The following is a 16,568-nucleotide window of genomic DNA, read 5'->3' as shown; positions in this document are numbered from 1 at the left end:
ACACACACACACACACACACACACACACACACACACACACACACACATGAAGTCACAGGCACAACATGATTCCTAAAACCCCAAAGTGGTGGAAAATTTTCCCTCTTCCTCTTCTTCCTCTTCCTCCTCCTTCTCCTCCTCCTCCTCTTCCTCCTCCTCCTACTCATTGCTGGTACTGAACATTGGGCTTTGGACACAGTAGGAAGCTGCTTCATCACCAAAATCCATTCTTAGACCCTCAAACTAAAATGAGTGTGTCAATTTAGGTGCATATACATCCACAATATACAGGAATTAAAAATAGAGTAATAAAAAACGGGACTCTCAGTGAAAAGCTTACACTCTCAATGAAAGGGTGACACTGGTACTTTGAAGCCTAGAATGTATGGTTTCAGTAGGGTTGAGAAACTGATCTATTAAAAATGACACTGGTTCAGAATGTCTGTAATTCCAGCACTCAAGAGACAGAAACAGGATTGTGGCCACCATGGCCCACACAGTGAGCTTCCAGCCGCCAACCTTTCCTGTCTCAAAGGTAAAGGGTCAGCTGTAATTGTTATTTGTTCCAAAGCCATACTGTCACCTGTTGGTAGAAAAGGAGAACTTCATTTCAATGTTAGTTGCTTGGGGTTTGTTTTATTTATTTTGCTTTGAGACACAGGTATCATGTGCTGCCCTGGCCAGATTCATTCAAGCTGGTGGCCCAGCCAGATACAGTAGCAAACACACATTTCCAGCACTTGGAGGCAGAGAGATCAGGAGCTGGACTAGGAGAAACCCTATTTGAAAAAGCAAAACCAAAGACAAACGAACCACTGGCCTTAAGCCATATTCCAAGTAGCCTGGACAACAGGCACGCAATACCACCACCAAGTTCCATTATCAGTGTTGTATCTATACAGCTTCATGGTGGAGTGGTTATCACTCAGTGATGTGAGCATGCATGCGTGCAAGCACACACACACACACACACTCACACACACCCCTAGTGTTAGCTGACATTCAAATCCTGCATGCCACTGACAAGCTCTAAGATAGAGTTCACCACGAGATTCTTAAAAGTATACCATAATGTCAAATGGGTGATAATATCACATCCTTCCAGAAAGATTGAGTCTTTCTCCTAAATTTTTTTGGAGACACTATTACCTTTCATTTCACAAAATAAAAATCTATAACCAACAGACTACTTTTTTTCATGCTGTGCCATAGTCAACTGCCCCAGCTAACTTCATGTTTAATAGAAGGCATGCATATTCACTAAGTTTTGCTACATAAGACATACATTTGGCAAATTCTACCTTGTTCATCGACGTTCATTATCCAATTTTACCATTTTTATTGCCAAACGTAATAAACGTTTGCTGTGGCATCCTAGTAAATGCTTTCTGAAAATAACTGGTCTATGAGCATAAAGTTGCTTTTTCCATTACTGTGAGAGAATGTCTGACAGAAACAACTTGAGGGAGGAAAGGTTATTTTGGTTCATGGCTCAGGGGATACAGCTCATCGTGGTGGGGTGGGGTGACAGTGGAAGTCACCTATGGCTGTGGCATAGGAGCCTGAGTCAGGTTACTACATGGAGGCAATGTCCAGGAAATACAGGGCTGGGCTAAAGAAAGGCAGGCTAAGGCAAAACACTCAAGGCCCACTTTCCATGATTCAACTCCTCTGCTAGGCTCCACCAGCCTAAAGGTTCCCCAGCGTCAGAAAACTGCACCACTAGTGGAGGCCGTGTGTTCAAACCTCAGAGTCTGTGGGGAAACATTTCGGATCCAGACCATAATAATAAGATAATTTTTGATACAATATTGGAATGTTGCCTTCATTATGAAACAGACTTAAAATAGCATTAGCCAAAGTGTCCTGTAGATAAAAACATAATGTGACAATTTTCAAGCATCTCTTCATATTTATTCATCAATTCAAGAGTTTAATAGAAACCTCTTCTATGTTCGAAGCTGGAAAAAACCAAAGGCTAATGAGACACAGCTGCTGGCTGCCTAGGGCCTGCCATACTCTAGGGAAGAAATATAGACCCAAAGATCCACAATTGTAATACTTTATAGAAAGTATGTTATCAGAATAGTATGAAGACATGGGAAGAGGCCTCCTTCCCAATCCTGGTGGCAATGTATAGAGGAGCTCAGCTTGGCTGGGGCGAGCTTACTCTGGTGTGACACACAGGGACGGGTTAGGCCAAGTGTGAGTCTTCAGGTGGTAGGAGGGCAAGCATGATCTTCATGCTATCTGTGAGCTATCTAGGAAGGACTGCCGATGGGAGGCAAGGGGAGGCACAGTTGGAAAGCATGAGGTATTGCTTTCCCATGTCCACCCGAGAGGCTGTGTAGTAAGGACACACCCCTGGGTGACAAACAGACACCTGAGGAGGCAGAGGAAAGTTCGCTTATGAATAACCACCAGTAGGAGAAGCCAGAGACTCGAAAAGGCAGACAGGAATGTTTAGTTATAGAACACAGGGATACCATTTCATAGGCTTCAGATCATAGTGAATCAAAGTTTCATTTTGTCTCCCGCATCCATAATGTGCTTGTGTGTGTGTGTGTGTGTGTGTGTGTGTGTGTGTGTAGAGAGAGAGAGAAAGAGAGACAGAGAGAAACAGAGAGAAAGAGAGACAGAGACAGACAGAGTCTAAGCCAGAGGTCAGTAGTGAATATCTTGCCCTCTCACTCTGTATACCATCTGGTTTAGCAGGGTCTCTCAGTGACGCAGGAGCTCATCAATTAAGCAAGGATTGCTCTCTGAATCCCTCCCTGTCTGCCTTCTCAGCATGAGGATTATGGGAACATTCCACCAGGCACATTCCACAACCTGTGAGGACTGAGCATCTGAACTCAGATCTTTGTGCTTATGTGTCAGGCACTTTGCCAGCAGAGCCCAAACTGAGAGGTGGCCCACCAAACCTGCCTGGGTAGCGCCCCTCAAGCACTGTAGACTCTTCAGGGCTTGACAGCACCTTATGGGAACAGAAAGGCTGCCCTTGTGTCATAAAAGACAAGCTTTCCAGCACCTCATCAGTGGTGATTTTTTGGCTTGGGAAGTCACATGATCCCCCTCAGGTCTCAGCTTTGCCACTGTGAGAAAGAAAACCTCTTCAGCGCTTTTAACCAAGCACAAAGTCACTTTGATTGTGAAATTGGAACAAGTTATTTAACTGCTTTGGCAGGAGAGAAGACAAAAAAGAGAGTCATTCTTGCTATCAGACTGTTTAAACAATGAGCCCCACAAAATGAACGTTCCCACAAGACCCCTTCGCTGGGAGAGGGGATTGAGATCAGGCTAAGCCCTACTCTAAGCTGTTCTAATCTAAGCTCTCCCATGATATGTAAGCAGTAGTTTTTCAGGCAAACTCCATTTTACAAGCATCTTTTGACTCCATTTTGGGAGAGTGAGAGAAAGAGAGAGAGAGAGATTGAGAGAAAGAGAGAGAGATTGAGAGACAGAGAGAGCTAGAGAGAGAGAGAGGACAACAGGCTCTGGGTAGGTCCTGAAACAGAAACACCTCACATAGGCTAATAAATAACTAGTTCCTGGGAATAAAAAGAAGAGTCACCTTTAAAGTTTACTGAGGAGACTTGAAATAGTTAGAACATATAAGCAAGTTAAAATCATATCAGGGAAAAGATGCTCACTGAACCCAGCAGACCAAGAAAAGGGTGTGACTCTTTCACCCTGAACCCTGTGATGTGATGGGCACCAGCACTGAGATGGTATGTGATGAACCACTGCCTCCATCTTAAAGACCATCTTCTGGTAAACACAAAGTAGGTTCATTCATATTTATGATCGAATCTGTTTCTCGAAGGTTGGCTTATGCCCCACCTGTAACCTTAGCTACAAATGACCTTAGCTACAAATGACCTTAACTACAAATGATTCTGTACTGCCTGTTCCAGAAAATAACAAACATGCCTTTGTTTGAAAAAGTTACAACTGTATCGCAATCTTACCTTTGTTTCAAAAGGTTATTATGACTACCTGTTGTTCTGACTACCTTATGACCACCTTGCAATGATATCTTTGTTTCAGGAGGTCATTGTGACTAAGTTGTTACGCTTTTGTTGGGCTCCTATAACCCTACCTATTTTGCCTACCAAATCTCCCATTTGGAAACCCTCTACCCCTGAGCTATAACAACCTTGTCTTCCTCTTGTCCAATCATGACCTCTTGAACGTACCCCGACTAAGGGGGAGGCAGCCTGTGTATATAAATTTAAAAGCTTCCTTTAATTAATTTGACCATGATGATTTGGGTTGGTGGACTTTTTCCTCCTACCTTTGGAGTTAACAGATAGACACAAATCAGTCTATCATCACCTAATACCTGGTGTGTATGTAAAGGATCAAAGACTCCATATCTTTCCTGGAGCTTTGCCTGGGCTCAGTTTACTCAGCTTTCTGTTTGTTCATCTTCCTGTCTGGGTCTGAACCTGGCTTACCTCCTCCTGCACAGACTTTCTCTGCCTGTTTTTAAAACCTCTTGAACTTTTCTGTAGCCTCTTTAACTTATATTCTTCCTGTAATCCATATACAGTTAATATTTACAGTGTACTATGTGATGTATGGTAGGACAGCTAACTATTTGTTTCAATAATGCAGCATCTGCCTTTGCTATAGCTGGTCTACTATAGGTGGATTATATGACGAATCACTGTCATTGAAATGGCTAGAGCTTGTGACTTTGTTACAAGCCAATAAATTCTGACATCAGGAAGAATCCATGATGTTCTCTGTGTTTCTGACATAGTGGCTCATGCCAGAGAGAAAAGGCTGAAGTCCTAGTGATAGCCAGAGGAGAATCTGTCCCTCAGAAGGAGGGCAGATAACTTTCAGGACAGATTGAGAGACAGGAAAATGATATGTCAATAATAGGACCACACTTTGACCTGGACAGCCAATTACATATACCCTTGGCTCTTTTTTAAAAACCTAAATCTGAGGCCAGTGCCGTGAAGATAGATGTAGAGGGTCACTGGATTTCTATATGGAATTGTCTGCCTAGTATGTAACACTGGATACATCTCCTTTCCCTGTGTTCACTATTACTTGCCCTTTTGATTGGTGTACTAAAGACTGGTAGCTGAACCTAGTTTATTACGACTTCCAGGGCACAGGTTTTCATCCCCCACCACAAACAAAACAAAATCTCCAGTAACAGTGACACCAGCAGTTAGAATCAGAGGTGGTAAACTGTAACCTTGATCATGGGTTTTGTTTTTTCTGATGAGAGAATAATTTAGTACAAGTGAGTGCAGGCCTTGTAGTGGAAGAAGAAACTCCAAGAGGGGCTGGTTAGGCCTATTGAACAACTAAATCAAATAATTAGAGGTCTTGGGGAACAAATACAGTGGACACAGAGACTAGAAAGGAAAAGAGGTGATCTGAGGCAGCCAGGGCCAGGGCTAGGATTTCAGAGTTGGGCCAGTTCTAATGGTTAAGGTCTACGATCCATTCCTTAGATTATCAGGCTGATGAGAGATTCAGGAATTAGGAAACAATATTGTTCTGGGGTTATCTGCATAGCCCTTGAAATGGCTCAGTGTTTAGAATGGAAAGGACCATACTCTCTGATGGCTGTTATCAGTGAGTGACAAGCGTTGAAGAGGAATAAAAGTCAGAATAACAGAAATTCGTAAGTATTCTCAAATGGTGACAGGAGCTGGAGGCCTATTCTGGGCTTGCAGATGGCTATCTGGAAGCCACAAGTGATTCAGCCTATGTAACCAGGGAAACCCATTCATCCCCATCTCCACAGCCAAGGAAGGCCAGGGCCTGTTGCTGGAGATAGGGCAGGATCAACTGTTGTTAACTTTCCCTTCCGGTCATGTATCATGCTTTCCAGTGACACAGCCCTATCAACAGAATATTCAACCCCTCTCTGCCTTCTCGTTGGCTTCTTTTTATCTACTCAAGTTGTAGTTTCAGTCAAAAATAAATTGTTCTAACCTGTCTCTCAGTAAGAAGGTGAGCACAATGCTTGTCCAAATGTGTCTTCAGAGTAAAACTAGGTGTCTATTTAAAGTGCCATTCTCTGAGAGAGCCTCTTCTCCTAGCTCTGTCCTGACATCTGGGACTAAAGCCTGGGACTAAGACTATTCAAGTGGAGGATTCAGACAAAGAGGCCATAATAGCTAGTTTAATGAAAGCAAGAAAGTGCACTATGTGCAGTTATTTAAATTTAAGCTTAGCGTCATTTTAAAATATCCTCCATGGTCTCATTCAGTGTAACCATCCCTACTATTTTTTCAGACACTGAAGCTTCATATCTGGCACCATATATGGGCTGACATCTAGAAATACAGGTACAAACAGCACAGATGTTTAAATTAGAGATGTCCGCACCCAAGGCTGTGCTATGCCCTCAGTTCCTAAGCCTTAGAGACAAGCTGAAGCAAAACTATTTCTCAGCAGCTGAATCTGGAAGGAAGCCATCCCTGTCAGCTTTAAAGTAGAATAGCCAAGAAGGAAACATACATTTGCTGGCTTCCTTCTGTGTATCCCAGGCATGAGTCTGACCCCCAAGGCTGACATTCATCCCTTCCAATAGAGAGTAAGTCCCTACAATATGTATGCCATGATAGTACAAATATGAACTGTTTCTCCACCAGTTTTGGTTATTGAAATCCTGGTGATGGATATGACTACTGTGTAGAATGCTAGTTCCAGGTTCTACATCGTGGAAGGAAAAATGGTCATTTGATCCCACCCTGCACATCTCCTCCTCCAGCCCCCAGTGCCTCTTTGGTGCTATTTTTTTCCAGCTGTGTATCTCTTGTTTAAACTTTATTTCCCACTCAAATTGAGTTGCTCAGGAGCAGCCCATCCCAGGGGTAAGTTGAGTCTGCAAGAGCAGTTTGTACCTAGAATCAAGACTTGACGTCAGTGAAGAAAGATGGAGTATTTGTACGGCTTGACTGCAGGCTTTAGGAACAAAAAAAATAAGCATCGGTAAGTGAGTAATGAGATTTGATCCAAGGAGATGTGTAAGCAGAGCTGAGACCCGAGGGGAGATTTTACTAACTCAGCAGGTAGGATCTCAGCGTCAGTTCCAATAGAGGATTAGAAGGGCCTGTGGCAAGTGCAGCAGAGATGGTCTATGGAAGGAAACTCATATAGGACCAAAAGAAACAGGGAGAGAACAGGCAGGGATAGAGGTACGTTTCAATGGAAGAACACTTCCCCAGCATACACAAAGTCTAGGTTCAGTCTCTTTTACTCAATCAGTCAAACAAAAACCCCTAAGCATACAACTAGAATTGGTTTTATTCAGTGATTTGTCCATATAGTTAGACTGTATATTGGTTTCTGTTTGTATATTTTCACAACTTCACCACATTTAATAAGCCACACTGAGTGTTTATTCAATGCTAGGTTTTAGACAATTACGCTTCTCTCTACAGGCTTTGTGGGGGTCATGAGCATCAAACCATGCCCTGTGCTCACAGCCTCTGAGATGGTCCCTAATGATCCCTGTGTCCTCCTCACCTCCAGAGTGACTTATCTCTCATGAATAAATTGTGGCGGAAGTGAAGGAAGCTCTCTGCTGAGGTTAGATTATGAAATGCCTGTGCTTCTGTCTCGGGGTTCCCTCTAGGTCTCTATTAGCTGGCTCTGCTGGAAGACAGATGCCATGCTGTGAACTGCTCTGTGGACATAGGACTAGAAGACAAGAGATCGGAAGAGGTTTCTGGTAACACCTAAAAATGGCTGCCAGCACCCACACTTGTGGCTTGGAAGGAATGATTTTCTCATTTGAACCTTCTGATGAAAAACTATTCCTGGGTGGGGCCTTGATTGTAATTTTTTGGGAGTGGTGGTGTAATCATAAACTGAGATGATAAATGTTTACCATTTTAAAGCCACATGTGCGCGCGCACACACACACACATACACACACACACACACACACACACAGATGTCACAAGGTTAACCCTTGTTATTTTCAAAAGTTCAAAGTTCAACAGTGTCTGGATGGAGAGTACCATCTGTTTTGAAACTGTGGGGGTGGACGTACTAAGTCAGGTGTGAGGTGTCTTAGCGGCTGCCTGACCATTGGGTTTCTGAACAGGAGATCAAGGAGCGTCTCATGCAGTCTGTTGTGTGTCCGTACAACAGGGTTAAATCTTTATATAAGCTAATGTAAGATGACTTTATCTTATGAGAAGTTGCTTTATTAAACATTTTTCAAGTTTTTTTTTTAGAGATTCTGCCTGCTTCTACTAGAACTGGGTAAAAACATCAGCTTTGCCAACGTTTCTTACCAATTACTTTTTTAACCTTTCATTTTGTCACATTTCTTCCCTGTTAGATAATGATCTCTACCCTATTTAATTCTGTAGTCGCTCCCTGTCATCACTTCGCATGCAGGCTCCATGGGAATGTGGTCTCTTTCTTTCTTATTTCCCATCTCCTCCTTCCATCACCTCTGTGTCTACTTCCTCGTGACCCCTATGTTGGATTACTGCACAGCCTCTCTGTGGGACTTCCTCAGTAGCTACCAGGGAGGGTTCTGAGCTGTGCTCTAACAGCACTTATTACAACAGTACTTCATTCAAGAAATTATAGCTGTTATTTTTATAAGCACACAGCACGACTGAGGAAGAGAGATAAAGCATGTCTGACACGGCAGATGAAGAGAGAACGAGCTAGGGAGAGGCAGGCAGCTACTAAAAGATAAAGGGATACGATGCCCAAAACAGTGGAACCGGCAAAATAACCTGGTAGGTCAGTGGCATTTAGAAGCTGATTTAAAGCTTACGGAGCTGGTGGATTTAGTGAGCAATTATACTGAGAGCAAAGAGGTCTAAGGAGCCAGAAGGCTGAGTTAGATTTTCAAGCAGAAGATGCCCAGTAAACTGAGCTGCCCGTGCACAGCATTTGCATTGGAATAAATATGCTGCAATAGTTATTTCTCCCAGCTTCCAGTCAAGGGTAAATTTAGATGGAATGGGTATGACAGAGGGGGAAAGGTTGATTTATTCTTCGGGTATGTCATCTGCCTAGTCATAGCCGTCTTGTGTGGAGCTTAAAAGGTCATGGCAGGATCTCAACCACAATTAAAGAGAAGTAACCATCATTTCAGATCCTCCCAAGCCTTTGCAAAATCCTCAGAACTGTCCAGAAAGCAGTGGCTTCAGTTTCTTGCCCTTGCCCTTTTATCCAGTACCTAGAAACCACCTCAACCACGACAGTGCAGCCCTCTCCAGAAAGTTCCAAACACAGTATTCAGCTCCTTCTAGAAAGCTGCTCTGCCTTCTTTTAGCTCCTCTGAATCTAGGATAGAATTTGTAAGTAGCCATGCTACCCTTCAACAGACCTGGTTTGTGTGTTTCAAAAGAAAGTAGCTAGAGGATTTAAGAATATAGTTCTAAGACCCTTCCTCCTACATTAAAGTCATTGAAACAGAAGAAACCAGAGATACTGTGTTTTCCTAACTATGTTACACCAGTATCCAAGCTACTTGAATGTGGGTGGGGGCTTTGAAATAGTGAGAAGCCAGGGGAGACTAATCGTTCTGTCAGTTCTCCACCTCATTTATAAGTTATCTTTCTCTCAAGGTAGGTATCACCAAGAAAGAAAAAATGTCAATCAAATAGTCCTATGTATGTATGTATGTATGTATGTATGTATGTATGTATGTATAAAACAATGTCAATAGAACAAGATGAAAATTTGCCCAGACACTCACTGTCAATGAATCATCTGCTGAAATTTTCCATTTTGCTTTCCAACCCTATGTGCAGTTTCTGATGAGATGTGTAATCAGAGAGCAAATACAATCTGTCATTCCTGGGTTCCAGGGATTTTCAGCACTGATTCTCCAACCTAAATAAAGTTGATGTCATCATCCATCATGCTGGAAGAGATGACGCCTAAACCCTGGAAATGTCTAAAAGTGATGTTTGTTTTCACCATTTCTCATGTGTTTGGTTCAATAAGGAATCCCAGGAGACCATGGTTGTAAGTGGGTAGGGGTGAAGGAAGTGTACAGTTCCCTTCACATCCCATTATGAGACTTCAGAGGCTATTCTGTGTCAGAGTATGAGGCCAACAGGAAGAGAAAGCACCAAGAAACCATTAATAGTCATAGTCACACTACTACCCAATGGACAAGGATGATCGTGTATGCGCAGATGTCACCTCAGTCCCTTTTGTCTCCTAAGGAAGAAGAACAATTCTTTGATTTGTCCTTAGCCAGGAATCCTTTACTGAGAAAATAGACACCCCATCTTTCTAGTCTTCATCTCAAAAGCATTTGAACTCTGGCCTCTGTGCTAACACAAAAGAGTAGGGAGCTCTCCTTCCTCCTGAAGACAACATTCCCTTCTTTCCCACCCCCCCCCAGGGATGGCTACTCATCCGTTTAAGCCTCCTAATGAGACAAGGATCTGGACCATTATTCCTCTCAACACACTTGTTGTAACCTTCTTCATCCTCCCAGGAGGCTTGTGTCAACTCACTGTGGAAGCAGAGGCCATGCAGAGCCAATGGGGCCAGTCTCTAGAGTTCCCAGGAGGTTGTGCTGAGAGTGTGGCACTACACACACAGGAAGGGAAGCAACAGGCTTGTCAGATGGCAAGGCAAACCTTTAAGTTTCCTTCCTGCAGTTGGCATACTCAGAGGTATGTATATGGGTGTACATATATATTCCCAAATACATCAGCTCAAGCTTCTCAGCCTGTATATGCATGCATTTTTGAGGCTGATAACCCTTAAAACAGTATAAAGGTGGCTGACAAATCTAGAGCTCTGTGCCTCTGTATCTCCTTCCAATGCCTGGCCAGCAGAAGGGCTGGGGAATGTCATAAATTCTGGGAGCAGAGCTAATACGTTGTTGAGAACAGGTAGTTTACATCTTCAGGAATTATACTTGATTAGGAATATATTCAGGGGTCTTCACCTCCAGCATTAGGGTCAAATCTGCTTTGAATAGAGTCTCATTTAATACCCCCCCACACACACATGTTTCTATATTGCTCAATGTTATGATGGCAAAGTCAAGCTGTTTGGGCAGATAAATGCGGCCAGCAAAACCTAAGGAATTCACTATCTGACCTTTTGTGGGAAAAGTTTTACTGATTAATTAAATTCATTGTTCTCAGTTATCAGCCATGGACTCCCAGTTGCCTATGAAGTTATTTTAAAGGGTACCCATGAGTTTGTGAGGTTTTATTTTGTTTGGTTTCGTTGTTGTTGTTTTGTTTTAGTTGTTTGTTTTTTAAACTATATGAATATTTGTAGTTTCAAAAGAGAATTTTCAAATTTGTGTTTTGATAAACAAAATGATTTCCAAGTTTATAGTAGTGTTTTACCTTTATATGTATTTAGTTATTACAAATAAAAGTTATAGTGTGAAATTCTATGAGAATATGAGTATGAAATACTCATACTCTTTAATATGAGTATCTAATACTCATATTCAAGTGTATAAAAAAAAGGCTGAAAAATATTGATCTGATTAAATTCATTGAGCCAAAAAATGTCTTAAGAACCCATGAAAATTTTATTTTAAACATAAGAGATTAATTATACTGTATTTGGCAGCTTTCCATCACTGGAACAAAATACCTGAGAAAACCAACTTTAAGAAGGAAAAATGTATTTTGGTTCATGGTTTCAGCTGGTCACCACTTGTTCCTGTTGTCATCAGTTGTTCTACTGTCGATATGAAATGGAACATTACGGTGTCGAGAACATCATGGTGACTGGGAAGTGGATTGAGCTAGAGGAAATGAGAGACAGAGACGTGGAGAGACAGAGACATCAGGGTCAGAGAGAGCAACTGTACCTTGAAGGCTATACACCCAGTGACCAGGCTTCTTGCCCTCCTAAAATCTCCATCACTTGTCTTTGTGTGTGTTCCCGGATGAGTCCCATTGGTTTGTGCGCCAAGGATTCATGTATGAACATTTTCATACTTGCCATCAATCTCTCTTTGTTTATTTTGTTTAGTTTTTTATGCCTAGGTTGCAATGCGAGGAATCCTGTCACAAACATTCATTTACCACACTTTTCTGGAATGGCTATCTCTCTAACGAGCAGGGAGGGGGGATGGAAAAGGTGGCTAAGTGATGTTACCCTGGGTTCAGACGTCAATTCCACCAGTATTATTAGTCTTGCAGATGATTACCTGCTACTTTTGTACCATCCTAGGGATTCTAAAGATTAAAGATGACAAGCATATCTAGACCACGTCTCTTTTTTTTTAATTTTTTTATTGGATGTTTTATTTACATTTCATATGTTTTCTCCTTACCCCATCCCCCACCCACCCAGAAACCTCCTATCCCCTCACCCCTAGACCACGTCTCTTAATGGAGAAAGATCACCCGGAAGACTATTACAAACTGTGCACCCGCCTTCATCTCCTTCCGGGTTCTGGGCAGCTCTCAGTGATCTTTACTTTGCGCCTGATTACATCCCTTTCCGTAGCTCCCTTCTCAGTTTTTCCCAGTCTCTCAAATCCATTTGGTACTCAGCAGGCACACATTCCGCAGGCAATCTACCCTCTTCTATTTTGTAAAGGAAACAGAAATGCTCAGATAAAATCACCAGTGCATCCTCTCTCCTTCTAAGAACACCTTCCTTGGCCAATATTCCCACAGTAGTGCTTTGAGCATCCGTGAACAATGGATGCAGGTGGCTTCAGGTTTAAAAATAGGCACGCAAATCTTAAATCTTGTGCTTGTTTCAGCACACTGCCTCCTTCCCTGTGTAAACAATAACAACTGAAATCGCCCTTTTTCTGTAGTCTTTATTTGCCTTGTGGTACCTCAACAAATCCGTCTCTAATACCAGAAATACTGTTAGTCTTTACTTCTCTTCCTCTGATACCTAGACTGTTGAGCCACATACCTAGAGTCCCTCCAGAAGAACTAAGCTGAGACCTGAGGGCAACCATATCTACATGCTTCCAGGTGATGCTTCTGTTTCAGGGACCGTGTGAAAGCTAGGGGCCTGTGGAGTCTTAACATTGCCAAACACAGAGCAGGTGCCCGGAGACAGTAGCTCTGCAGAAGTACCAAGCGCAGCAGAGTCGAAGCAAATGAGTCACTTTGCTAGGAATTGCAGAAAGGCATCCACGAAATGGCAATGCCTGTGATGAAAACGTCTCACTGGGGTGGCTCTTCAGGTTGCCTTGTCAAGGTCCATCCAGTCACTTTACGAAGGAGAAATGTGGCGCTGTGTAGGATTTGAATTTGAAAATTGCCACTTGTTTAAAATTAAGAGGAAGAACGAACACAAGATGCAGGCAGGAATTAAGGAAATAATTTATATTTTTCTTAAAAGTTATGGAACAAATACAATATGAGAGGGTTAAAACGGAGCTCTTTCTCTGTAAGCTAATGCTCCCATCTTTCTTGTTCCTCTCCCTCCTGACAAGCCGGGCACTCACTCATCTTCTTCTCATGCCTCCTCCTCTCTTCCCCAGACTCTATCTAGTTTGATCTAGAATCTATCCACAACATCAGAGTCCATAGCCTTCCTCACAAGCCCTTGTAAAAAATGATGAAATGTCTAGTCTGCATTCAAATTGCCAGACAAGCAGGGTATAAGAGGGCAGAGGCAGCTGAGAGAGCGCTGCAGCTGGCTGACACTGCTGCCTCTGCCTCTCTCATTCTTTGGGACCGTACTCTGCTCAGGTAATTTGCAGAGCCCCATAAACTCTGGTCTGTGCCCCCATGTCTATGAGGGTGGGGAGGAACGTTTGGCTGTAAATTGAAACTAGCCTGGCAGAACAAAACAGGAAAATCCAGTGCCAGGCAGACCCTGTTTATGTCTCGTTTCCTATGTTATTTTTTATTTGCTGAAATAAATATTTTGAAGGTAAGCTTTATTATGTGGCAGATTTAATTTTTTTCCATTAAGTTCTAGTGGAAGACGTGGTTTGGAGTCCCAGGGTGGACATTTCATATACTCTTGGGTTCCTTTACTACTCAAGACAAAAGACAGGACAGAGGGGAGGTGAGTGGAATCAGCTCAGAGCATCTCTACCTGGTGGTTGAGACTCAGGACATGGGGAATGGATCTGTGTGATCCTGGTGCTGTTTTCTGTAGAGACACCACCCTCCTTCACAGTCATTGCCTTTGTGTGCACTCTGTGATGTTTTCCCATGGAGACACCACGCCCACTTTCACAGTCATTGCCTTTGTGTGGTGTAGTCCAGGCAGTTCACCTTACAGTCTCTGGTTGGGTTCTGGTTGGGGAAGCAGCTGCCAAAAGGGGCAGTCTTCTGGGCCCACTCCAATTCAGTTCTGAAGCTGCCCTCATAGCCATAAGAATATTTTGGTGAAAATGAAAAGCTCCCTGCCCAGCATCTCCATTTGTGCCCTGTCATTTCTGAAGGTTCATATTTCTCTGTCAACAGGTATTTTCCCAAGTGAGAAGGCCTCTGTTGTTTAATTTCATTGTTATGTCTATTAAAGAATAAAGATCCTGAAAGGCAAAGCATGTTGGAGGTAGTCCAACATGGTCTTTAGCCATGGTGCTTACTCTTGGAAAGGGTATTGGTGGCAGATTTAGGATGGACAAAAGATGCCCTAAGTGAGCTCACAGCTCAAAGTGACCCTTGACGTGGCTCTCTTACATGGCAGACTCATAAGCGGCCATTGGCCTGATAGTAGGATCTAATAGGAGAGAGTTAAATGTCAGTAAAAAGTATTACTAAATTATCAGTCATAAGTCTGAACTGTATGATGTAACTTGGTCCTCTCCTGCATCCTGCAATTTTATTCAGAGATAGAAACAGTCTCCCAGTGAAACCATCTGTTCTCCAGCCTACATCACCAGGCAACCATCCCTTTGGGTCAGTTTCTCACTAGGGAAGGTCCATGTAGGAGCCAGCTACCCTGAATATTGTCTGTTTACCTAATTGTCCCAACCGTCATAGCCCCAGAGACAGTTCTTTTACTGCCATCTTAAGCATAAGGATGTGTTCAGAGAAGAAAGTTACCTGTAGGAAGAGCACAGCTTGTTAGATTGTTTCTGATTGTTGTTGTATACTTGCAATAGAGGAAGAGAAGACAAAGTACTTACTTAGAGGATTTATTTGCAGGGCACTGGATTTAGTCAATACATCCAAGATGAGTAAAGAACTGGGCATTGGTGAAAGGGAAACTGATACTGTTAAAAAGAAGCTGTTTTGATTGAGAGGCGTCTATATTGGCTTTGGAGTGAGAAATGTGAGTGATTGAGTCTATCTGGTCATTGTCCGGCACTAGACAGAGGAGTGGCATGTCCTACTTTGCTCCTTTGTTACTGTGTTAAAACACTAACCAAAAGCAACTTGTATCCCACATCAGTAATGAAGAAAATACTTCTTAGGCCAATCTGATAGAGGCAATTCCTCACCTGAAGTTCCCTCTTTTGAGGTGACTCTGCTTTGTGTCAAGCTGATAAAAACTAATCAGCACAACTGACTCCTTGTCACCCTGACACACAAACGAGGGACACAGTGAAAACATAACCTCTTTTTCTTATTTATTCCCAAGATCTCATGTCAATATCACAGTATAAAGCATACTATAATTTTTAAAAGTTCCCAGTCTTTGAGATTTTTCAACACCTTAAAAGTCCAAGCTCTTGTTAAAAATCTAGTATCTTGATTGTGTTCTCATGTAAACTTCAAAATAATTTGGATACTTTCTTATTTCAAGAGGAAAGAACCAGGAGAGTTAGAATCCACTCAAGGCAAGCCACCATATAGTAATGTGAAGCGTTCAACTTCCAAAGTCTGAGACTCACTCTTGGCTCCAAGGAGGTGTGGCAGTTCCCCTCTCACAATCCATAATCCACAATCCATACAGTAAGCTGAAGTAGACCACAGTCTTCACCACTTGGTGTCCTTGGTGGCCAGCTCATGATCCTGGCATCTCTAGTATGCTGAAACTGAGGCTACACCTTCACCAATAGCCTTTCCTGGCTTTTCACAATGCCAAGTCTCAGCTGTCCTGCATGGCCTTCAAAGTAGTACTACCTGGAACATGCTTACGTAGCATTTGCTAAGTTCTCCTGCCAGCTTGCTGTGCAGCTCTGCCGTGCAATGGCCCACATCTTCCATGTGCTGATCCTGAAGAAATATTATTCTGAAGAGTTTGCCTTAATGATTCTGGTCTCTTACTAACCGTAGCTGATTTTCAGCCCCAGATGTCCAGGACCTACCATCTCAATAAAGTCCAAGTTTCATTTCCGAAGATTTTTAATTCAGATGTCACAGGAATGGCCTAGGTAGAGTCTTTGCTTCCCTTTGAAAATGTATAAATCAGGACTCTGCTGTTTGCATTTCTCTCAATATCCTTATCATTCTTGCTCCCACAACAAACGCTCATTTAGCTCTGAGCAGTTCCATCCCAAAGTTCCAAATGCTTCCAAAATCCTCACCAAAACAATATGCTCAGGTCCGTCACAGAAATACCACATGTTCCTGGTACCAATTTCTTTTCTAGTTTTCTCCTCTGATGCTGTGATAAAATATTGACCAAAAGTAATTTGGGGACTTAAGGGAGGAAAGGATTTACTTGGCTTAGACTTTGATGTCCCAGTCCAC

Source organism: Grammomys surdaster, unplaced genomic scaffold (assembly GCF_004785775.1).
Source record: "Grammomys surdaster isolate TR1022 unplaced genomic scaffold, NIH_TR_1.0 126091, whole genome shotgun sequence".
Lineage (NCBI taxonomy): Eukaryota > Metazoa > Chordata > Mammalia > Rodentia > Muridae > Grammomys > Grammomys surdaster.
This window is presented reverse-complemented; position numbering follows the sequence as displayed.